Source organism: Harpia harpyja, chromosome 4 (assembly GCF_026419915.1).
Source record: "Harpia harpyja isolate bHarHar1 chromosome 4, bHarHar1 primary haplotype, whole genome shotgun sequence".
Taxonomy (NCBI): domain Eukaryota; kingdom Metazoa; phylum Chordata; class Aves; order Accipitriformes; family Accipitridae; genus Harpia; species Harpia harpyja.
In genome coordinates this window covers 51,686,950-51,713,191 of record NC_068943.1, presented here as the reverse complement: position 1 = coordinate 51,713,191, position 26,242 = coordinate 51,686,950, and positions in this window count along the sequence as shown.

Below are 26,242 nucleotides of genomic sequence, written 5' to 3'. Positions count from 1 at the left end.
TTCAGAGTCACAAAAATACTTTTTTGGGGGAGAGGGAGTTTAACTTGTTCCATTATAAATGATTAAAACCACATGATCAGTCATGGAGCTAATAATAGCAGTTGCCGCCTTAAAAACAACAAGAATTGCTTTGTTCCCATATTGGTGTTTGTGCCCTGAAAAGAAAAGAAGCTAAATGAGAGTGTTTCAAATGTTTTGGTGAGTGAGTGCCTTCAAAGAAGTTTTGGAGCCCTTTTCCATCCTGCTCTGTAGAGGTCAGCAAGTTTGAGGAATTACTGGCACTAAGTGAAAATGAAAACATCAAGAGGCTTGCTGTCTATCACAAGTATCACTAAATCTTTTTGAACAACCCCGGGCAGTGAATTATGGAAGCATGGAATTGACTTACAGTTTATTTCTAGTAACAGTCAGTTACTATGTCAAATCTAAAACCATTCAGAAAAGCCTATAAAAATATATGACAAACTAACCAGCAACCTCTAGATCTTTTTACATGTGTATGATTTTAAAGAACGTCTTGCTAGCGCTTGTGGAAATGAACAGACAGGACGATTTTTTTTTTTTTTTCTCCTCCTCGCTCGTGTTGTTTGGCATCACAGAAAGCCTCTGGAGTAGCTTTGCTGGAGGAAGACAATATGGTGTGTGGGCAGGGGAATGGCACAGCTCTTGCTCCTGCCTCCCTTGGTGATGCTCTTCCCCTCTACCCTGCGCACCGCTAGTGAACAGTCTCTTAACAATCCCCCAAACTTTATTTCAAGGGGCCTTATGGACACCTGGGAACTTTTTAGCAAAGGTATTGCACCAGCCATGGCTCACCCCAAGGTAAGAGAGAGGAGGAGGGGTCCCACGGGAGGGATGCTGGCTCAGTGAGGAGCTGATGGACCCCTGTCACCTGCATGGATCTGCAAGGGGTCTGTGGGCCTGCCCCGGTACCAACAAGTCTGGTCCTGCTGCAGGCAGAGAGCTAAAGCCTTGGGCGTACAAGCGACCTTGCTGCTATATGGGGCAGAGGTGAGGTTTTCTCCTGGTTGCTTAAAATGAAAATTCATAAGACCGTGGGTGCTGTTTCTAAAAGCTGGAGGGGTCAGGTTAGAGTGGTGTAATTGTCGGGCAGCTCAGGGGTCCAGTGCGCAGAAGGTATTTCAAAACAGCACCACTACGTACCCCCTGCGGTATGAGTCTCTGCTTCCGATTTCCCCCAAGAGGGCTCCTGGGAAGTGGCACTCCTCTAAATGTGCTGTCAGATCTGAAATGTTGGCTGGCTGATGTTGTGAAGTTTCAGGAGAGACCCCTTTTTTGGAGGCAGTAGTGCTGGAAAATAGCTCCTTAGCTCAGGTGCTTGATCTGAGCTCTTGTCTATCCTTGGGCTGGGTCACTAATTTTTGGGTGGGCAGGACCATTTGGACCTAATTCCCTCACTCTCATTGATGGAGTCTGGGGATAGCTCCACAAAACCAAACAACGATAAATTAATTTAAAAGTATGAAGCAAGTCAAGGCATTAGATAAGTCACTATCTAGATACTATTGTGACAGGCAGACTGGTTTCTACCAGTTGGGTAGAGCTACGAGAAGGGTAGTTGGCTAATTTTTTGTGAGGACTACCCTGAAGAGACCAAATAGGGAGCAGGTCTTTCAAAGCTATCTTTTTGTTTTCTTTCTGTATAAGTAGCAGACAGCATTAAATGTTTAAACATTTGCCACTGCAAGAATGAATGCAAAATGTCACGACTCAGGATAGCCATTTTGCTTTCGTTGTGGTGCTTGTGCTGGGAAAGCATCCAAAACCAAGTTTGGCTTGTAAGAAATGATTTCAACATCAGTCCCCTGGCAATTGTATTTTAAAACTAACACAGCCTAATAAACTTTCACTCATGAAACCATCAAAATTGTGTTTACTAGCAGAACACTTGGGTCAATAAAAATACTCTACACGCTAGGATTTGGGATTTTATTATTTTTCATTTATTGAGAAACGAATTGCAGAATAAAGTGGGGCCATGAATAAAATACTCCTATATACTCAGAATATAATACAAAATGTAATTAGGCAGCACACTGTTAAAAGTCAGTACCAAAATCTAACAATACGGTGTCACCAATTGTAAGCATGTAACTGTAATACATAATTGTCAACTGTTGAGAAAAGATCTCATTTTGATAATGCATATTGAGATTGGAAGTCTGTTTGTTAATGAATGGTCTGAAAAATACTTATGGCTCCAGGATGCTTGACAGCTCTAACTGCAACATCGTGCTACACAGTCAAAGAACAGCGAGTTTGAAGGAATACAAACAAAAAATAAGCCCTTTTTAGGAGTGAAGAAACAGAGATTAAGGAATATGAATAATGCACTTATACATTAAGGAATGTATTAAAATCACAGTTATCCTATTCAGATATTAGTCCCTCATAATCAATAGATTGATTCACTGTGATTAATTTCTATTATTTTATCTTTTATATGCACAATTTGGCTTTAGAGCTGTTTTTTCAGAGCCTCAGTTTCATCTCTATGCAGAGGACTGAGGACAGGAGCGCTCTGCTCACCTGAACGTAGGCCAGAGCCAGAGCAGCTGCTCTTGCCCACTTTTGCAGGTTCTCAGCAGAGACCAGCCATGACCTCAGTTATTCCCTCTCTGGGATATTCTTCCCCCAGCCGCACGCATGTAGCTCTGCTTGTGCGATGCAGGAGTCTGGGACTTCAGGATGCCACCTGGTTTCCTTCAGGATTGTCAACTCCTGTGTATGGCATTGCCCACACGCAGACCTGGGACCTGTGAGCTGGTGGACACAGCTGCAACAGAAATGTTATGTACCCCCAGCATTTCATCGCACTCTCTTCCACAGCTTTATGTGCCTGCTGAAGTTGTGCAAAAAGCCAATATTCAACACAAAAGCGCGCAGCTATGTAAGTTGCACTAGCAGATTGCACACCTTTTATTTCAGATCTGTGCCGCTTTTATTTTCTTGGTGAGAGATTAAGAAGGTATTGTTAAGGTTATTCTGGATGCCACAAAAACTCCAGGTAGCGTTTTGCAGTGAATTTCAAAATTTTTGAGTAGCATTGTGCTGGTAAACTCAGATTTGAGCTCCCATGGCATATATTCTGTTCCCTCATTATCCTGTGTGCTCAGGAAGCTCAGCACAACCCATTGTGAGTTGTTTTCTCAGAGGGAGTGATTACATGTGGTGTAGTGGGTTTCTTTTTTGTGTGTGTGTGTGGCAATCATATAAAAGCTGGTCTCTGTTATTTTTCAGAGTATTTGTAGCAGCTGCAGAGGAAACGTCCATGTTGCTCTGTGTTTTAGAAATGAGGTTGGGAGTCTGTTGATGCCTCTGGAGACTGCTGGCAATGCTGACGTCTTCACGTGGCAACTCAGAGCGACTGAGCTTGCTGCTGTCCAAGGAATGAAGCAGTTGGTAGCCTTTCCTCCCCTTCACCCTGTCCCCCAAACCCAGAAGGAATAGTGACTAGTTTGGACTTTGAATAGGTAAGAGAAAATACCTGGTTTTGCATTGCCATATACTTGCTGATGCAGACAAAGGCTGCATTTATTGCTGTGCCTGGTGCCACAACAACCCACAACAGAGTGGTACTGGAAATTGTTTCCAGGTCATCTTCAGAACAATGGCTTTAACCAAAAGGCAGGGAAGGCTGAGCTCTGCACTGGCTGGAAACAAACTGAAACTCCTCCAGTGTCCCCAGGATCACAGTGGCTCTCTGGGCACCACACCAAAATCTGGGGAACTTCACCAAAATAATGGAGGGTCTGGGCTCTTTCCCTCCTTTCTGCTTCCTCACTGAGTCCCCTGCCCATTTCATTAGCAGGCTTTTAATGGAAAATTTTGGAAGGAGAGGTTGCACACTTTAATTACACAGCTGAAACCACCAGTTATATTGCTTCCAACATCAAGCACTTTTTCTTTTTTCTTGGTCATTAGCCTTATTAGAGCAAAACTTGCTACAAGGCTGACCTGCATACAGTATCCTGTCTTCTTTGCTTTTCTTAATGCACGATGTATTTATCCTGCAAATGTACATTTTCTTCTATTTTCTCTTTGTTTTCTTTTAAACCGCCATTTAACTATTGATTAATTGAAGCAATTGCCATACATTTGCTATGTACCAAAGTTTGCTCACACTTGATGCTTCTTCATTATTATGGTGCAGCAAATTTCCAAATCCTGTTGCCTGCCAGCACCCTGATATGAGGAAGCTCTGCTCTAAGGAGGTTGAGGGGTGCCATCTGGTTAGCCTGGGTTTGGCACTGTGCAGTGGGGTGTGGTGCAACCCCCTTAAGTGTGAGGTGTGCTGGAGCATTTGGGAGCATCTTCTAAATTAGGCGGTCACACTGGGGACCACAGCTGCCACGGAGCAGCTGCCTGGACGCTGCCTTCCCCCTCTCCTCAGCCGCTTTGAGCTTTTGTCTTGGACTCGTAGCTCCGCTCTGCTGCATCTGTGGGACAGCTGGGGACACCAGGGACTTAATGGGAAGTTGTCAGAAAAAATAATTGCACTTATACCTTTTTGCACTGTCAGAGGGGAAGATGTTAAACTCTCTGTGAAAGCTGGATGTGAACAGGGATGGACAGTGGTCTTCGGACCATTACAACCTACTTCCTCTAATTTTTAAAATTTATATACTTTGTAATGCATTATTAATTTTCTTGTGAGTGATATGACTTTCAAGGCTATCATGGGACTAATCTATTTTTTACATGGAGTAGAGAAGGATTCTAGGTTTGTACAAATAAAATACTCCCTGGAAGCAATACAACTGAAATGATATCTGCAAACATCACGGCTTTACCTCTCTTCTGAGCAAACATCTGAGTCTCTATAGAAAGTTAACACTTTAATTAGACAGAATTTCAAATGATTGTGTATGTCTGCTATTAAGCTAAAGCATTTGTATCCTTTTTCATGAAGATTACTTTCTTTGTACAGGACTGAGCTAGGTATATTCAGGAAGAGATATTCAAATCCTTAGTTTAAAGATATTTGGGAAACACACATGATTAAACATCACTGGAATTAGTGGAAATCCAAAAATTGGGTTGCTATGGGTATAGTATATTTGCTTAATTCTAGCTGATTGCTCCTTGCCTGCAAGGAAAATTGTGTGTGGTTGCAGAGGTTTAAATATGCTTTTTTTCAGTGGAACTACAGGTATAATGGTTTCATAGGTCTAAGTGTGGAGATAATTTTGGTTTTTGGATGTTAAACAGTAGTGGATATGTACAAATTTATTTAGTATAAAATCTGGTGGAAATAAATAAGATCCAGCAAATGTTTATTTGGAAGTTGGTTTTGACCTCTAGAATCCCGTTAACAGAAGCTTTAATGTACTGAATTAGACTTTTTTTAATGTTTGAAACAATAGCATGAGCGCAGTAAAATAGTCTTACTGAAGAGTCAAGTGCAGACAAAGAATGTGCTGTGATTAAAACATGCCATTGCAAGAACAGTGAATATTTTTTAATGATTCACATTTCATGGATAGCCAGTTCACAATTTATCTACTTTTTCTTTTTCTTGAGTGCTATTAGCTACAAAGCCTAATACCAGCCTGTCTGCTTTGGAGGGAAAATAATGTCCGTTTTTTTTATCTCCACTGTCTGTTTCCTCCTCTACACTATGTGAAATTCCTATTGCTGATACCAACTGTGGGTACCTCTGTGCAGAAATGTGGAAACCTGGTAGGCATGAGGTGCGGTGGGAGCTCTGGCTGGTGCATCTGATCTACCAGGATGTACCTATGGCACTGAGATAGCACTGAGTATCAAATTAAGTCTCATTTGGATAAAGATATCTGAGCTGGCTGGGGAGTTTGAACCTTTCACTACTAAACCCACAAATGTCCAGTGCTTGTGCTGAGGACGTATCTCAGCCACATGCTCTCTGCAGTTGCAAAGGGTAGAGCAAAGTTTCTCCCCAGCCTCTAGGACCTGGCACTGTCTGAACTTTTGCATATGTTGGAGAAGTAGGCAGGAATCATCGTCCATCTTTTTGTATGTCTGTGCATGTCAGAGGTAATACACCTGAGAAAGGCAGGGCAGTTATGTTTCTTAGGGCTTTCCTCTTGGAGTCTGAACTACGTTTGGTGCATCAGAGAAGAGGTGATGGAGGATGGGGGGTGCAGGGACTTGCTGAGCACATGGCATAAATCACAGCACCTTTCCAGTGCAGCTATAAATCAGATCTGCTGGCATGTTCCTCTGCGGGACTACCTCTGCAGGCAGGAGCCTGTCTGGAGCAGATCCTCTGCCCACCTCATCCCACGCAGACCTGGCATGAGAGAAGAGGAATTGCCATGCAGCTCTTTTCGAGGCTGTTTCATGGTGCCAGGACTTGATCTGCCATCCTGTTTGTGGACTTCCCACAGCCAGAGCTTCATTATCTAACGTTTGGGTGGTTATTGTCATATCCATGGTAGCTAAACATTATGTGCTTTAACAGTGGGCTTATGTTTGGCGGTGCCAGAGGGAGGCTGCTCTTCCACACCGCCATGTACCAGCGTAGTTGAACAATTCTTTTTTATGCTTTGCAGCCTAGCCTAGATCCTCATTGCATGGAGGTGGTTTGTCAAGCACTCCACTGGTACAAAACAAGCCAGCACAGCTGATTACAGGAGGGTACATGCAGAGCAGGGCAATCCCTGGGTGATAACATCCAGATCATGCTCTTATCCTCTGGGAGTTGTGTGTGATAATGCTCAGCCTCAGAAATGGCTTCTTGGAGGTGCTGTGTTTAGCAATCGTTGCAACCTTGAGCAGTCCTGCATAAAAAAATGCTCTCTAGGGATCACGAAAAGCAAAGGTGGCTCCAAACCACCACTGCTTCCAGGGACAAGCAGTGGCAAGCGTTGCTCAAGCCTCCAGCTAGGATGTGTACTGGGCACTTTTCACTCTTCCCCTTCACGGCCATATGGGAACCTTTGATCTCCTTTTGTGGTGGAGTTTTTGTGGTGCAGTTAGCCCTGTGCAGGGCACACTTGTTACTCAAAAATGTAGAAAGTTCCAAAAGTTTTGTGTTCTCTCCTGATGGGTCCTACTGTAAATGCCTGAGTGGGTCGCTTGGCTAGGTCTGTGTGCACTACAGTTCTTACAGCTGTTACATCATTGTATGTTATGGAGCTGGGATGGAAGAGCAGGACCATCCGAAAAGCTCCAATTCTACTGTGGTTCAGAGTTCAGAGGAGAATGCTACCTGCCTGTCAAAACCGAAAAAACTAGTTCTGAAAGACAAAAAACCCCTCAAAGAGTCCTTATTAGTGCCATACTGTGAATGAGTTACCCCAAGTTTGCTTGGAGCAGTAGCACACCCCAAGAGATCGCACGTTTTGCACGTAGCTCTGAAACTGACTTTCTCTGTGGCCCTGGGTGAGTCACTTAACTCCCTGTTGTTCATTGAACTGCAAAGGGGAGATAACGATTCCTGCCTGCCACGAGGTAGGCTGTGGCAGGATAAATTAGCTGTTGGCTTTTAAAGCACTTTAAAGATGTACTGCAAAGCATTAAGAGCACTTGTTTTTATGAAGACAGTAATGGTTAAATGATAATTCTGTGCTCTCGCTGAATTTGTTAGTTTTAAAGTGTGAGTGTTATGCTTCTACAATATGCTATTAATCCAAACAAATTATTAAGCCTTTGTGTGGTATGCGAGAAAGCCTATGAATTTACCTTTCTGTAGCTGTAAATGCAGTGGAAAGGATTTGAACTTCCCTTCTCACCTCAAAGCCTCTGGCAAACTGGTCACTGACATAATAAATATTCAGCATTTAATAATGCTTCACTTTTCCTCTTTAAACTATTAGTTGTTTCCTGCTTGACTAAGAAGAACTTCAAATTCAATTCATTAACATTTCTTTAAATAGCCCTCTTAACAATGCCGGTTTGGTTTCCTTGTTATGTTCTGTCACTAATAGCAGTTTTTACTTCTAACCTGTTATTAATTAGAAATAAAGACTGGATCTCTTAATTTCTGAATTAGGTTTAGTGCCTCTTTCCTTGGATGCCGAAGAGGGTCTTTTTTAAGCCTAGCGTGTCGTGTTATATAATTGTTCCCGGGGTAAATAATTTAGCTGGTCAGAGAAAGTGCACTTCTCTCCGCCTTGAGTGGTCAGCCCGGCGGCGGGCAGCGAGGCATGCCAAATCCGAGGCAAAGAGGAGCACAGCTGCATGAAACTTTCATTAGGGCCGCGGAGGTAAGAGGCCGCTTCTCTGTGGTGCTTTTGGCGTGACCCCTGGGGCTGCCTGCGACCGCGGGCGCTGGCAGGGCACCGTTTCGCAGCGGCTTAACGTCTTTGCCATGAAGGACAAATGAACAGGCGCAGATCGTCTCAGCCACCCTAATCTTTTCTTTCCCTACTTCAAAGCCTTCTGTGTTGCATCTCGGTCTGTAATTACCCTTGAGGTATTTCAGACTCGAAGCGACACCGGGAAAATTGCACTTCCCGATAATGGGAGTCCACAGTTGTGTTTAATCAATTATGTAGTTGGTCATGAGACTGGCTTTTTAGTTACAAGAATTTTAAGGCCAACCCCTTATGCCCTGGCTGAGGAGAGCGACAATACCAAATTAAAGAAACACTATCCATTTGATATAGCTTAATCTAGGCCTTACCTGCTTAATTAAAAACATGCTGCCAATACCCACTTACTCCTCCATACTCTAAACAGCCAGTCGAATGCCATGCTGTAATTTCCTCAGCAAAACTGCTTAAGTTAGGTGGAGCTGCAACACTAATTTTTACGGATATAAACAGATCCGCTCAGCAGCAGCATCTCCAGATTTGTTGGAGCTGGTGGCAGTGCTGTAGTGCAGGGCTCAGAGGTGTGCGGAACCTGGAGAGGAAATGCGAGCCGAGCTGGGAATTGCAAACACACAGCCTTGCTAACTTGCTTTGAAAGATACATGACAGCCAAAAGCTTCGCTCCTCAGAAGTAATGGAGTTGGCTGGGGTGTGCATGGATGCGGGGGGTGAGGGAGTTCCAGTGGAATAAATTCGAATGATGCTAACTCACCAGATGCTCTGAGATGTGTAGTAGCTGGTGGTAGGAAGGTCTTGCTTTGGGAAGCTGGTAATGGTGCTTCAGGCCAGCCAAGGTTAAGTGATGGCGTACGCCTGTCCTTACAGATTCAATGTGGCAGGTTGTGATGGTAAGCTGGCAATGTGGCAGTGCTGGGAAGGAGAGGAGCATTCAGGGAGAGGGAACCTGTCCTGTCTCATGCACTGAGCCCACAGAAGCTACGTGACTGGGCTGGCTTTCCCTGTACTTGGGCTGACTCCTCTCTGCCTCCCAACCTCCATGGCCTCACTCCCTCCGGCCAGGGAGAAAAAAGCCCCTTTCTTCCCTCTGTGTCTCTGGGTGCCCATCTGCAGGCAGGAAAGAGGAAGGACGTGGAGGGGCACAGAGGCACCAGGCCATGTCCACACTGGTGAGGAGCAGACTTCACAGCACTCGTAAAGGTTTGCAGCAAGGCTGGGCACTTGCTGGTGTATTTGAGGCTTTGGGAAAGCTCTGTAAGGCTGAGGATGCAGCCAGATGTTTGCCCTTGGACCTTGCTGTTGGCTGAGCGTAGACTGGATGACCACTGAATTACCCAAACGACTGCTGTTAGAAGAGCGTCCAGGCATCCCCCTGCCTCCTCCACCTTCTGGCCTGCTTTTCACTGGATCCTTGTCTATCTGATTTCTCCTTCCTACCCCAATCTCCACGTGCTTATCAGCAATGCTTAGCAAGCCACTTCCTGCACTCTGCTTGCCTGCTTCTCCTCTTCAGAAAGTCTCATGAAATCTTAGTCACTGACGGTTTTCATCAAGCACGAGGTACAAGTTTGATGCTGTTTCAGATCTGCTTCACTTGGGGGAGAGAGGAACTTTCAAAATTCAAAACATCTTACAAATTCATACATTACTTTGGTTACCTCTGTGCCTGCCAGCTCTTTGCCTGTGATGCCAGTTTGTTGCAGAAATATTATTGTCTCTGAATTTAAGATGTCCAGGAGAGTTGATGATACATGAGGAGGTCTTGATTGATGTATACATTTATACCTCTTTTACAAATTCTTCTTTCTCAGACAGCATTATAGATAACTGTCCCAGGAGAAGGCAGCTTTGAATATCTGATGTACTTCTATGGTTACAAGTGGGATGTCTGTCTGTAGTACAGAAGGTAGGTTATTCCTTAGGCCTTTTCTCTCTCCTCCAATTTTAGACTAGTAGCACTATGCAGGAGGAGTTGTTGCTACTCATACAAAGCCAGTGGGCCGTCTTGTTGGGAATCACTCGTTGCCCTAACCCAGTTTCAGTTATTCTATTAATAAACTACTGGAGTCTGGCTGGAGTACAAAGTCCTCTGGGGGCAGGCCAGTAGCAATGTTTCTCTCCTGGAGCAATTATAGGAGAAGTTTTACAAAGATGATAATTCAGATAAAAGTGATCGGAGGGGCACAGTAGAGAAAAGAAGGACTGGTGGGGGAAAGTCAGGTTAGAGCTCATAACTGTATCCCCTGAGCTAATGGGGGTTCAGCGGAGGATGAGATTTTTTTATGAAAAAATGTACCTCGCAAGCACAGTCCCAGACTGTTCTCCAGAAAAAAAAAAAGAAAAGCCCCTACGGTAGCAAAACTGAATTTCTGAATCTTTTCTTCTCACATCATTCATGTGTGGGTGGTGGCAAGTCCTCTCTCGAGCAAAGCTTTGGTGTTAGCACTGATGCAGCGGCAGCTATTTCTGCACCGCTCAGGGCGCTTGCTGCTACAGCATGCCCCAGGTTCAGGCACGGCGTTAGCCGGTGTAAGCGGTTGGTTTTAGCCCGGATCCATTCCCTGATCATGTTCACCGTATTGTTGCATGCATGCTTGTGCTGTCTTAATGCGCTTCTGGAGCTCCGGTGTGTGTTGCTTCATTGCTGATTAGGCAGATGGGCTGATACGAGACCAGTCCCTGGAGTGCTGCTTCCATACCAGTGATTTAGCTGTGTAACTCTCTGTAACGAAGCTTATTGAGGATGGCAGTCTGAGCTGTCTTGTGGAATTCAAGATACGTTATTTTTGTTCTGAGGACATTTTTAAAGGATTTTAATTATGTGCATGGTTAATAAATGTCATGCTATCCATCTTCAGTCATGCATACACATGCGGTGTGCTGCTCAGGTACCCACTGGTCCACAGTGAGGATGATGCGCAGCCATATTTGTGGCATATAATTTCCTGGCTTGCTTTTGGGGCAAGCACAGGAAGAGATTGTTCCCAGTACCCCTAATAGTCCCCGTATGACAGACCAATGCACAGAGTATGTGATTCTTTAATGTATCTGCAGCTGAGAACGGAAGCGGCTGCTGCCCTCTCTGTAGTCAATTATACCATCTTAATTTGCTCTGACAGTAAAATTAGTTTTCCCCCATCTTATTTCCTCATACACACCAGGGATAGGGATTGTTACTGTAGAGAATTAAGGTGTCAGGACGTAGGTTTTAGACTTGAAAGATGAGCAAACAGGGGTCATTCTGTTTTCTTGGGTTTTGCAAGGCTATTTGTTGAACAAGCCATTTCCTACTTATCCCAAATCTTGCCCAAATCTTGTTGTGGTGGCTCGTGAGAAGGTTCAGTGTGTTGAGGTGGAAGTATACCTTCCTGGTGGTTCAGAGCAGATATGTTCAGACTGCCATGGAAAATGCCAGCTCCAGCAGCACAGGTGAATCAGTGAGTCACAAAACTGTCACTGCTTACTTTTGGGATTGTAATTCTTCCTCCACTTAGAAAAAACCCCTTTCTATTGCACCCTACTTAAGGAACACACCTTAGAGAGTCCTCAGATTTGGCTTCAGGTGGAAAGAGTGGTTCTGAGCACAGTGCGGCATCAGCCCAGAATTTCCTGTGCAAGTGCACCAGAGAGGTGTGATAATACATGTTTCTCCCCCCAGATTTGTATTTCTCTTTCTGTACTTTCTGTTTTATTGCTTTGTTGTTTTTGGGTTTGTTTTTTTTTTTTATTGACCACCAGCTATGACCATATGGCTTCTCTTCTGTTTTCTTCTGTGTCTTCTACCCCCGTGCTCTGAACATATTATAATGTTCATGAGACATTTTAATATCAGTTCTGGTCTTGCCTAGCAGCATAAAACATCTTGTGTATTTGCATTTTTTAGTTTAATCATTATCTTAATATTTTTGGGCAGTAGCCACAGAATCTTATTCTCTCTGTCTCATCTCATCTTTAAAGCAACAGTTCATGCTTCTCTCTACCATGCCCCCACCATTATGCTTGCTTTAAACCCATAGCTAAGTAGTGCTTTTGAAAGAGGAGACAACAGTAAACCTGTCTAAGAATTGTTTCAGAAGGTCCTGTTACTCCAGTCATCTTTGGAACAGGCCTTCAACATTGACATTTATTAGTCAGAAAGAGCTATCAGACTCTAGCTAAGGACACCTGGAAATGTAACTCCTACGGAGGGATAATCTGGCATTAAACAAGTTCTGAAGATTAAAATAATCCTGGGAAGCCTTGAATTAGCAGGAAAGCCCTCCATCTTTTGCACTCTGGCTATAGCAGACTCATTACTTTTTTTTTCTTAATGTCAGTTATATCTTAGGTGACATAGTGTCCCCATCACCAGAAACCTCTTTTTTTTTCAAATCCAGCTTGACTTTTCTCGTCTGGGGGTTAAACTCAGTCCTGATGCAACTGCTGTTAATTTGGGTGTAGTTACACCAATTGTGCCTGGGCTAGGTTTAGTCCTGAACGTCGAACTCACTGTTAGCATCTTGGGATTACCTCATGATTCCTTTGTAATCCTTTTACAAACATATTTTCTTTTCAGCTCATGACAAACTTAATTAGTGGTGTTTTCAGTAATATGAATACCTATATTGAAAGTCCTTTTTCAAATACCTTTTTCAAATACAGATTTGCCATGACCTAACATTAGTTTGACCTTCTATAGCATCTCTCAGGAAAGTGTTTTGCTCACATTGATTAATCAAACTTCATAGCATTTACTATGTAAGTAAAAATTTGTTATCCCCAGGTTAGAAACAAAAAGGCTGAGGGTCAGAAAATATTTTCAAAATCACTGGAAGATTGAAAAATATAGCTAAACTGTCCTAGCTTTTAGACCTCTGCCATATTTCCAAGACCTCTGCCTTGGCACAGGTATCATCTAGATGCTTTCCTTACTGACATTCCTGTTCTCCACTACCACATTCCCATTGTCTTTCCATTGTTCGTCTTCCTTTAATCTTTGGCCTTAAATATTCCAAAGCATTTGCCCTTACTGTCCTGCCAAAATCCGAGAAAGGGAGAAAATAGTAGACACTGCCCCAGCTGGCTCCTCAGCTGTTGGGAAGGCATGAGCACTCTGAAGTCTGAGGAAACACCTCATTATTTCAAAAATGGCCAAAATAGGTATTTGTTCAGAGAGGTCCTCTCCAGTAAAGGAAGTGACTACCTCCACCTGGTTCTGCTCAGGCAAAAATTTACATGCCTTTTCTTTGGAAACATCTTTAAAAATGCAATGATAGGACTGGGGAAGGAACCAGCTGTGGCGACATTTTCAGTGCTTTACATTAGTCTAGATTTTTTTACCCTAGTTAGATGAGATGTGAGCTGTAAAAGGGGGAAGGCAGTGCTAGCAGTTGCCTCCACTGCATTTGCAGGCACACAGGGTACACAAACCTGCAAAACGCCTGCTGCCTCTCTGCTGGCTGTGGCATGCTGCGGGGCATAAACCTGCCTCTTCTTGCCTTGTGATGCCAGCGTCCTGCAACGCTGAGATTCTCAACACCAAGACCAAAACTACTGTGTCTTACCTTCTAATATTACCTCACACCAAAATCTGTTGCAATAGCCACCAAATGCAGTGAAACTCTCTTTTCCTTTTTAGAAGTTACTCACTGTTCTTTGGTAGCAAGTTCTTATTTAGAGAGATCTGGCTTCAATTATTTAGATAAAAGATGCTGGGTAGAATTACATACGAGACAAGCTAGGCTGACTTGTCACAATCTTTTAGGATTGCCTTTTTTTTGAGGAATCTTAATTTTCCCCCCCTTAGAGAAAATGTTTCATAATCATAAATGAGTGCTTGGAAAATGTCACCTCAAGGTACTACAGATGAGGCCTTCCAGGCTTATGAAGCTCTAGAAGAGTTAGCTAATGTGACATTTTTTTCATTGCTCGTTTGTTTTCTCTTTGTGGAACAAGGGCTCCTGCTTTACTCAAAATGAGAAAGGAGCATTTTAACCAGCTATGTGGAGAAAGTGGAAATGTTCAGTTTTGCTTAGATATCTCTGGGATTTGTACGTATTCCATAATAATCTACAATCAAACTGAAATTATACTTTTCCTCTTTCATGTATTTGAGAGGTTTTTTTCCCACATCTGCCACCTTCTTTAAGCAAAACAAGCCTCCTGTTCAGATCATATGATTGTCTGGATTATGAAAGATGCTTCTTCATGGATTATGAACTTGCTTTAAACTTCTTCCTTTCCTGTAACACAATTCTAACTCCTTAGCTCACCCTCCTGCCACTGAAAACTCTTGTTTTGTATCTTCAGTGAAATATACTGAACTAAGAATATTTTTTTTTCTCATTTGTTTTATTTGTGTGTGCTGACTGTAATGGTTTTCTAAGGGTTTGATTCAAAGGCTATATAAGTCAATTGAATTTGGATTACAAATCATAGAAAACAGGACTGGAAGGGATATCAAGAGATCAGCTGATCCAAACAAGGCCTATTGTATCTATTTAGTTTCTGACAGATGCTTCTGTAATCTACTCTTAAAGATCTCCAGTCACTATTTTTACTCTTAAAACAATTTCCTAGCACCCAACTGATTTTCCGTTTCTGTCCATTATTTCTTGTCCTGTCCACTATGGACACAGAGAACAAAGCAGTTCCCTTCCTCTTGGAAGGAGTTTTCTGCACACTTGAAGACTCTTTTCCTACCTCCCTCAGTTTCACTTCTTGAGGATCAACACCGCCATTTGTTCAGGTGTCTCCCATGGTTTATGTTTCTCTCATGTGAGCTGTTGGATGTCTGTCTTTTACTCCTGGCACCCCAAAGTGGATGCAGAAGTCCACCTGATGCTTACCATTGCTGGCTGTAGAGAGAGGTCCTCGTGCTGGGGAGAAGCCACACAAAGGGCCAGAGGTCTTGGACACGATCTGCCCAACGTGTTCAGCACAGCATAGGTGGCTTGGGGCTTTTCTTCTTGGTCTACTCATAGCTGCTGCTTCAGATTAAGGCTTCTCTAAATTATGCCAGAAGCAATCAGTCATGTTAAAATATTCCAGAAGCCAAAGTCTGCCTGTGTGTGGGAAATTTAGCCACGTGCTTTACAGTGTTTGCCAAAGGAGATGGTATGGGGCTTCTGACACCTGGGAATTAGTCTGCCGATTAGATCTTTCACTGGTGGAGCATAAAATACTCCCCCTGCAATGTATTTTCTGTAGCTTAGTTGTTGATAGCTTGCAAATATCTTAGTGCTATCCCTTGAGCACTTCTGAGGGAATGTTCATCACCTGTTTTTCTTCAAATGACTTGAGAAAGACCAAAGGGGAGCTGACATGACAAATCATAGGGTGAAACAGAGTATTAGAAGCAAGAAGGCATCCTTCAAAATGTTGAAGTTGTGTGTTCAAGAAAGAAAAGGGAGGACAAGGCTCACAAATCTTTAGGAGCCCTTTGAAGGAGTCCCCAGGCAAATGAACAAAGAGATCTGGGTGATACGGTCCTCAAGGAATTCACAAAGGCATTTGAAAAAGTGCTTCAACCAAGGGTCTTACAGGAAATAACCTCCATAAGCTTCTCACATGGGTAAATAATTGTTTAAAAGATGGGAAACAACGGTGAGGAATAGGGAGGTCATTTCCATAGCAGAGCCTTGCAGAGATCTGTGCTACAGCCTGTATTGTTTAGTATTTTCATAAACGTTCTAAAAAAACAGGGTGAGCAATAAGATGACAAGTTTGGAGGTGATGCCAACTTATTCAAGATAATAAAGGCAAGGGCTGACTGCAAAGAACAGAGGAAGTGCCTTTTCATACCGCGTCCCTGAGCAATAGAGTGGGAGAAGAAATTCAGTGTGGATATAAGAGAGGAAGAGAGGTAGGGTGAAAGTCCCAGCGTTGCATTGATGGTGATAAGCATGGAATTGAATACTATCACTTGGGAAAAAAGATGCAATTGCAATATTGTGCTTTGAAAGCATCACCTCAGTGCTTAGTATTTGTTTAAAAAAAAAGCAGACTTACTGTTAGGAGCTATTAGTAAAGTAATACAAAACAAAAGAGGTGACACAAAAGAGGAGACGCTCTTCAGCAGTTTAGACATCCATGCTTTGCCCACATCTTGAATACCTGGTTCAGTTCCAACCCTTCAGACACAGCAGGAGTGGAAAACGCATGGAAAAAGAGTGATTAGAGTCAGAGAATGGCTTTGTATGAAGAATCATAAAATAGTCTAAAATTTTTTAGCCTGGAAAAGATATGACAGGGGGTTGTAAAGGGATAACTACTAGCATTGAGACGAAGAACAGGGAACGATGGTTCCTTGTTTCTTCTAACACAAAGTAAAGGAACATGAAATAAGGCTATCAAGTAAGGCTTTAGAGCAAACAAAAACTGTTGCTGCTTCATGGTACACGTAGCATTCACAAGGAATTCCCTTCTGCAGGATGTTGTGGATGCTGAAAATTTTCAGATGTTTAAAAAGTGGCTGCTCAGGTTTATGGGAGAAAAAATTTGTCAAGGGCTGTTATATGCAAAGACACTATCTCTGGCTCAGAAAATCCGTGCACTGCAAATTGCTAGAGGCTGGGAGGGTGTTCATGGATGTATTATTGTATGGGCTGGTTCTGTTCTCCTCCTCTTCCCTGGGTATTTGCTGTTTTTGACTGTTGGAGACAAGTCACTGGATCTGCCTTTGGTCTGACACGATGCTGCTGCTGTTGTGTTCACTCTGTCTTTCTCACAGGTGTTCAGCCATTGTGGCTCTTACTAGTTTTAATGGATTGTTTTCAGTGGTCAAAGCAAATTGTCCAGTTACTCTCAAAGAAATCCAGCCAGGATAATGAGGTCTGGCAATTTCAGGACTGTAGCAATATAACATCGAAGTAAAAGAATAAGATATTGCTGAAAAAGATTCAGTCCCCTTTAAAGGAGTAGTAGGAGGGAAAAAAAATGCACCTAAACAGTCATATATCAGAGCGGCATGTAAAATGTCCAGCTGAGGAGTGTTATTAATGAAGTGGTGAACTTTAAGTCCATGCATAACATGCCTCCAGTAGGAAGGTTCTTATTTCCAATGCCTGGGGTAATCTAGCAAAATCCGAGCCATATCTTTAATGAACAAGGTAGGCTATCAATCAACACGGAGATGACACAAGCATTTCATACAAAAACAAAAACCGCCTCCCCCCCCAAAATCAAGGCCACTGCAATGCCTCCCAAGGCTGCCCATCCTCGTCAGGCAGGCAAAGAGTCATGAATCTGCATGTGACTGTTAAAGGCAGAGCTGCTACTAAGTAGGTGGTAGTTATTTTTAGCAACTAGTTTAAATTGTTCCGATATTGAATCTGCACCGTGCAGGGGTAACATCTTTAAAATGCAATTCTATGGTAGGTGGCAACAATCAAGCTGAATTACTGACACTGTAAGGAAATGAAAAGTCAAACTGCTGACCATGTGTATTTTATGGTATTTAATTAAAAGTAGATAACATAGTGTGAATGAACCACAAATCAGATAAAAATGGCAGTATATTCTCATATTTAACACATATTTGACTTGTGGTTGCTTGACAATTTACCAGAACAGGTCTATGACGGTCTCCAAATATAAAATCAGGAGTGTAATTAAAAATACTGCAGGGAAGAAGCAATATTCAGTTCAACCCTGAACTATGTTAATCACAGCCACAGCTGTATCACTTCCATTCCCTTTAACAAGAACCTAATTTCTTTCTTTTTTTTTTTTTAATAAAAGAGAAAAAAAGTGTCCAGGCTTTTGCTAAATCAGAGTGTCAGGTTTAAAAAGTTCAGTGTGGGGTGGGGAAGAAGAAGAGGGTAGCAGAGGTGGAGCACAGGATAGCAAGTTCATTAGGAGCTGTGGTGCAGCTGCCTCAGCCTGGGGCTCTGCCATGGCCGGGGCTGTGCACCAGAACTGTGGCTTCTCTTCTGCTTTTGGCACAGGCTTGTGCTGTGACCTTGAGAGATTCATTTACTGCAGCCTGTGCCATAGCTCCTTCCCTCATAAAGCAGAGCTATCCTTCCTTTCTCTCCTCATTCCTGTGTTTGGCTAATAACCAGGAGAGCAGAGCCTTGATCTCAGCTGGGCACTTCTGCAATAACCCCGCTGTTTCAGGGGCATTTAGCTCAGCTCTTCTCCCATACTAACCTATACACCTGTGCCATCTGCTTCTTGCTGCTAGTCTACAACAAGCAAGGAAACACAAGTTGGGCTTGGGCTCCCACCAGCCTTTCTTTTGTTAGTTCTCCCATTGAAAGTATTGCAACCCAAATTTGTGAGGCTTTGCTGGGCACACACAGTGGTGTTACTGGTGTTCCCCTGTCCCATGGGGAGGTAGCTCTCACAGCCTGACAAAGAAGAGGTGGTATCATGCATCTTTTCACTAGAATTTAGATAAAAAGTCTCAAGTTCTTCTTGTAACTCTAGCTGAAGAGACAGCTCTTAAAGAATGAGTGTTTAGTCTTTTCTTGTTTGATGTCTGTCAGCCCAGCTTTCAGCCAAAATAAATAAAGCTAGCTCTCCTTTCAAAGGGACAGGAGGGAAAAAGGGAGTTCAGACTTCCCATGCTCACCTTTAGGATCCTCACAGGTAGTGCCTGCCAACTTCTCAGCTCCAGTCTCTGCCTCCCCCACTGCTCCATGCCACAAAATGCTGTCTTCTGCTGTTTGAAGCCCCGGATGATTTTTCCCACCTATCTGTAGTGCCTTCTTGTTTTCACCAGAGTATGCAAATCTGTTGCGGTGTGACCAACTGTGGTGGAAGGAAAAACCTCCTTTGCAGGTCAGTGTGAGGAGTTTTTCCAGGAACTAGAGGGTGAAACCCAGGCAAAATTAATTAATCCACATTCAATTTGAAAAATATGTTTTGCTACTTCTTGCACCTGGACAGTTTAGTTTTGCATTTCTTTTTCAGTGTATCACTCTACTACTGGGGCTCCCTATAGCATCCAGGTATTTGTGCACAAAGGAGCTGTGTTTGGGACAAGGACTAAATAACCTCCTGTCTTTTGGTGGAAGAATTCATGAAAGGATTTCCGTGTTGCAATTCCCATTTCCCTCTCTCTTTGGTGGGTTGCAGCTGATTAGGAGAGAGTGGGATTTAGGTTCTGGTAGCAGAATCCTATTGTCTAAATCTCACTGCTATTATTTTTTACTGTAGGAAACATTAGTTGACATGCAATTGCAGTAATACCCGCTAGTCTCCACAGATATTATTTATTCATTTGGAAAAGGCTGTTGTCTCCTTCAGTTTTGTGTGGAGTTTCAGAATTTCAAAGACTCTTTTGGTGAAATTTTCTTGCACTGTGTACAGTATAATTCAATATTTCTTGCCCCTCTATTGCAAAGCTAATTGTAGCACCATTTGTTAAGTCGGTCTATTGGACTATTTCTTATCTCTCTCTAAAATCAGACTTTTTAGCTTATTCTTGACTTCACTGTCTTGTAGCCTGAGTGAGTGTAATGCAACACAATGGACTTGCAGGTAATCAATAAAAGCTTTGGAGGTCAGAGATGGCATTTGACAAACTTACACTCATGCTTAAATATCCTGCTGAAGGAAATACTGAGAGTTTTTTTTAAAAGGTAAACTCAGAGTTGCCCTGATGACCCTGAGGTTAGTATTCTGTGCTGCCACGTAGAGGAGCTGGCTCTGGAGTCCCTTTTTGGGCCAACAGAGCCACTGCTTTCTCCACAGACTGCCTGCAGCCTGCTCCCATTGCAGTCAATGGGATGCTCCTTTTGACTTTGTTGAGGCTAAGATCTCACCCAATTTTAGGGATGTAACTGAGCCACCTGGGTTAGGAGCCTTGACACCCTGGTCTCCCTTATCTACTCGGTGGAAAGAAATTATTAAAGAAAATCTCTAGGGATGATGTCTTTTTTTAGAAATAGCTGGGTGCAGGTTGGATTGCAACAGGTTGTTCTGCTAGAGCTGTAGGTATGTGATAGGCAGGATTGACTTTAGACTAGACTTATTCATCAAAATGTTCCTGCCAAGCACTAGCAGTTAGAGCAATTTGGTGTGTAACTGGAGCAGAGCTTCTGGCTCTGTTTTTCCAAGAGGAAACTGGTTAATGCACACCAGGTGATACACACCAAAACTGCCTTGTGCCATCAGTGAGGAAAATTCGGAGATTTGCTTCAAAGTTGCATGACTGCTCTGAAACAAAATGCTAAGTGCCAGTGCCCTTTCTGGCACTGCAGGGGCACGGTGTTGTCTCATAAAATCTAGGTGTCCTCATGTGTGGGTGGTGCTACCCCTGCTCTGGTACTGCTGCTGGTTTGCATGCTGCCATTTGGTGGGAAGCTGGGCGATGCTTTTGCATGTTGATTTAATTCTGTGAATGAGTAGTGCAACCACGAGGACACAGGTCCTGCTGGAAGGGCAACAGGTGAGTAATTAAGAAGGTACTAGAGCAGTATCCAAGTATTTGACAAAGGTAACAGGTACCTCCAGGAGTAATCATCATCTTACTGTCACTGTTGTCTGGCTGTGGACAACTCATGGCTAGGAATAATGATGGTCTGTCCATGGGAATTTCTCTTTACGTCACCCAGACTCCCACAGCAAAAATCCTTTTCAGAGTAGTTGGACCTCTGTGGCATCCTTCACCCCCAAGGGTTCAAAGGTACAGAGAGAAGAGCTAGAAATAAGAAGGTTGTCTCCAGACTACATGGCAGTGAATGACTGGGGCAGAATGAGGTTGCTCAAGCTGGAGACTGATCAGGACATGGAAGCAATAACAGTAACAGGGAAGTGTGGCGTGGTAGCAACAGTAGGAAGCAGCAGCAGGAGATGACGTTGGCAAAACTTTCCCATTCTAGAAGTTAACTAACTCCATGAATTTTCTGAAGTCAGTTGTAGGCACTTTGGGGAAGTGATATTTGGGTGACAGCAGAACAAGTATATTTGTGGCACAGCATCCCAGTATGCCACTGAGCATCTTGTCTCAGTGGAAGTAAAATGTGAGAGAAGTACATCATTTTGCACTGAAAACATTTCAAAAGGACATGAGCCAACAGAGTCGTAAAACTTCTCTCTCCAGATGTTCTCCCCAGAGCCATTAAAATAGGTGGTCTTAATATTTACTTTTTGATCTTCAGTATGCTACTTTCCCAAAGCCAGCAACAAAACACATGGTTAAATGTGTGCACAGAGACATCTTCGTGCTGGGGCAGCAGGAGTAGGGGGCATACTGACACCTCGTTTAGTTTGCCACTCCATTTCCCTCCAACAAAACTAGCAGGCTACCTGCTGTACCTTGTTTGCAATCTGCATGCAGTAGAAGGCTTCAAAGCTCTTAAGGAAATGCATTTGAAATGTTCTTCCTGTTATACAGCATGTAGCCAGCACAGTCATCCAACCATGTCAGAGAAATCTGTAAAAACGAAGATAGGCTGGTGTAAATCAAAAAGTGAGGGTTGAATCCTGAGGGTTTTGCAACTGCAAAAAGTGTCACATCCAACAGAACGCAATATATAATGAGTATATACCGCACCAGTTACAAGAGCATGACAAATGGCCTCGCAAGCACAACACAGGCTTCATTTATACTGTTTCCTTTCTGAGGCAGGATGTAACTCCGTAATGTCTCCAATTTTTTGTTGCTCTATTGAACCTCCTCCGCTGAGAGGACAAACAGTTGAGTGTTATACTCATGTTCTCTCAGGTATAATATACAAGATCCATAATAATTCAATAATGTGAGAGCTCAGCTCCAGTGTTTGTTGGAAGGGATTTACTTTGCTTTCATTGGGATAATTATGACCAATTGTAATAAGCATGGATATAAACTCGATCTTTCAGAGCTGCAGACTGCAGGTTACACACAAGTTGAGGACAATTACAACTTAGTTCGAAGTCCGGAGACTTCAAAAAAGGCGTGGGGTGGTGACTCCCTTTAGTAGATCATAATTTGACACTTTTTATTCTCCATTGCTTATAATTGCTCTGAAAGTTTTACTTGCACAGACGGTTTCTGGATTCCAGGGCAGGGCAAGCGCATTTTGCAGCACACGTTGTAAATCCCATCTCAAACTACCATGGCAAGGGTCCTGACGAGAGCTCATGGCACCTTCCTGCTGACCTCCATGCTGATTGGATAAATAGCCAAAACGGGTGAATGCATGCCAAGTTTCTGAACCTTTGTGCTATATACCAGCCAGTCAATAGGCACGTTGGGAAATAAGTGACATGAGAAAGTAAAATTTTCTGACAAAAATGGGTGCTCCCCAGGGGGGTGGGAATTAGCTGGGTTTCAGGTGTCTCAATTATTTCATGGATGGAGCCTGGTGTGACTTTTTCTGAACAGCATAACTGCATATGAGCTGCAGCTCCAGGACAGCAGGCTCCTCCCCATGCAGTGTCCTCTCAGCTGCCTCAGCTCCCTGAAATGCTGTGGGAGTTTTCAAGAACAATATTCAGAAATCCTAGTATCTATGACTGCCTTCTCGTAGCCTCTTGCTTCCCTGAATCGGCTGGGATATGGTATCCTCTGTTTTCCCTGACACTGCAAACAGGTTGAAATGATAGATGAAAGGGGAGCAGGATGGAGCTGTGAGTTAGTGCATTGGCCTTTTACTGTTGGAGTCCAGGGTTCAGAGTCTTCCTTTGAGCAAATGTGAAAATGGGTTTAATAGTTTCTTTCTAAATCCTTAGTGGACATTTGGCAATATCATAAAACCACTGCGCAATTTGGAAAAGAAAAGCCCAAGACTCTGGAACAGGAAATCTGTTGCTGAATGGAGCTGAGGTAGAACACAGAGAGGCGTGGAGAAACGTGCACGCCACCTTCATCTAGGTATTTCTAATAAGCCCACGCTTGTTACACACCGAGTGCACCCACTAATTAAGGAATAATAAGAAAAAAGGATAGTTGAAAAGCCTGACTAGTTTTTCTCTGGGAAATGCATTAGACAACTGGAAAGTACACATAGTCCTATTATTCAAGGTAGTTTACACTCACTCTCCTAGTCCACCACAAGAATTTATGAACCTGGAAGAGCTATAAGTCCCTTAACAAAGTAAACAAACTGTAACTCAGTCTTGTGTTCTTCCAGAGACCCACCACCTAAGGGTCTGGGTGGTTTTTTTGGTTTTGTTTTTTTTAACTAAAGGTGAAGAGATGATTCAGTATGTAGTGCTATGTCTCTTTTCTCAGGGGCAAACAATTCACATTACTGGAATTAGACTATTAGAATAGACTTCAAATGCACAGTGAACCTCGGCAAATAAAAACCACCAGCCTTCAGCTATGACTTGTCTTTGCACGTATGAGGAGTCTCGATAGAGAAGGTAGCACCAGCCTGCTGTGCTCTTTGCAAGTGCCTCAGCCTTTTCTGAGAGGCAGTGCGGCTCCCCTCCCCCAGGCCTGACAAATTCAGAGCAACAACAGCCAGAAGATTAAGCAAGTGTAACTAAAACTATTCTTATGTCAGGCCCCTATTTTAATCTCCTCCAAATGATCTGAAGCATACTCGTTAGTCCATACAACATATCGTCTCCTTCTGAATGCGTGAGGCACTTAAAGAAAGAAAGTTTTTTGCACTGTATACCAGACGACCTTGATGTGATAGACTGCAGGGTTTTGTGACACTGCACACTCAGTGCTATTCAACACTTTGCCTGAAAGGGAGGAAGGAATGGATTTATTGACTTGTGACTTTGACTCAGGCCTGTGTATCAGGACTGTTATTATGTGGAATGATTAGGCTGCAGTGTCAGGGACAAGTTAAACTAGAACAACAAAGGACCTCCTTAACCTTTACCTGGACACAAGGCCATTCATAATGACTTGCATGGTTTGGAAAACTAAGTATATCTTGCAGCACTCAATACTTCTGCAGCTACAGCAAATGAACAGAAATGGAAAAGATGGATTGCTGAAGAAGATGAAATGTAATTCAATTCTGCATAGTCCTGTTTAGAATACCGAGTTCAGGTCTGTGTCAAAAAGTGGCAAAGGCATCATTTTCTTCAGAGTGAAGCAGGAATTTTAAAACTGGATACAATACATATCCACCCAGGAAACTTCTGTTTTTTTCAGGTGGTATAACAAATAATGTTGTCCCCGGAGGAGCTTTCCTCATATGAAGTAGACATGAAACCATTATTAATACTAGTAATAGCCGTGAACCAAACATGAAGAGAAGGTCCTCAAACAGCAAGGGGAGTCACTCCCACAAAGCCGGTGGTGATTATGGTGACAGTATTCACATATCCCTATCACTGTGTGTGAGAAACTGAGTATCTCTTTTGTAGTTAGTGCTGCATGAGAAACCTGATGTAACAGTCCATTTGTGGTTTTATATTAGATTCAAAATATTGCTCTCCTTAATGGTCATTATCAGAGCACATTATGAATGAGTGGATTTTGGATAGCTGAGATTTCGCTCCTGCCAAAGCTGTTAATAATTTTGCCCCTGTTTTCAGGAGGTGCCAAATCAGGGCTTGGTGCTTTGCAGGGCTGAGTGCTCATCTGTGTGTGCTGCCTGGACCCTGCTGCTGGTTTGAGAGTGCTTGCGCCTTGCAGGCTCCTCTCCTTCCCAACAGTGTTTATTGTTGATATCCAATTGTGGGTTCTCAGGCAATTTCCCATTTGTGAAGGATGGCAAAGGCCTTTTTTCCAGGAAGCGGTTGTACAAGTCATTGTAAAAATGTCTGCAGAAAGAAATTAAAATAAGCCATATATGATATGTGAGTTGAAGAAGTGATGCAAAATAAGTGTCTTAGTGGGGATATGAACAAGCATGCTGCATGGGGAAAGAGAGGCTAGTTTCTGATGAGTTGCATTTGATCTCTCCAGCACTGTGTGAACTTCTGAACTCAGCGCTCCCAAGTGTCCCTAAGTTGCAGAGTTTGGAGAAACCATAACTAGCATCTTGTCTTTGCTCCTGTCTAGCACAGGCCCCCAAAAGCTACAGGATAAAGAGAATTCCTCTTCTCTTCTGCCTTGATGTATACGATGAGTGGGAATTTGGGTTTCAAGCTAAGCATACCTGCTAGGTTTGAAAACAGCTGCAATATTGCATCTGACATTTTTTTTTAAGTGCTCAGTAAAGCACACCATTTTCATGTGGGTGTAAGCTGCTCTGCTAGCTTATATGAGTATAGTGAGGTTGGCATTTGGCTTGGTGCCCTGAAAAGCACCATCACCTCTATTCTTCCCTTCTCCTCTACTCTCTGGTTTCCCTTTGAGCAGAAAAAAGCCAAATGCCACCCAAAATCTTTGGTCAGCCCAGCACTGGTGAAGCCATACATCCCAGGGGCAAGGTCAGCTCACCACATTTCCTTTCTGCCCCAGATTTCAGCTGTTTCCTCCAGTGTCCTGGTTAGACCATTTTATGTGACCATAAATACCGGATCTGTTTTAGCTGTCTTTTTGTCAACTAAGAAACAAACCCTATGGAGAGGCTGTTTCTCCTTGTGCTGGGCCAACAGCTCTTCCCTTCGCAGAAATGAGGTGTGGTGAACCTATGACAACTCTTTATTTCACTTCAGAGTTTGTTGGTTTGGGTTTTTTTGTTGTGTTTTGTGGGTTTTTTTTCCCCCCTAATGAATTCAGTTAAACAAAATTGCAGCATGTCTTCTGTTAAAACGTGTTTGTTACATTTCATGGGTGTGAGTTAATTTAACAATAACTGCATTTCCCTGGTGCTATTACAAAATAATACTAGTTTTTGTGATGGCTGCGTCAAGAGCCAGTCATGGATAGGCACACTGTATACATGCTAGAAATAAAATTAACAATAAGAAGTGAAAGAATCTCTGGGTGAACCAGATTAATACTATAGACAAACCAGAACAGCTCAGGTTTGTTTTGAATTTTCCACTGCTTACCTGGACTCAGGTCTTCTAAACTAGAAGTTTCAAAGAAATAGTCTTTCTCTTCAGGCTGTGGGACATTGTACTTGTACCTGGTATCTGTCTGTAGTTAATCTCAGAGGGTTTTGGGGTTTTTTTTTGACTCTTGCATTCATTTT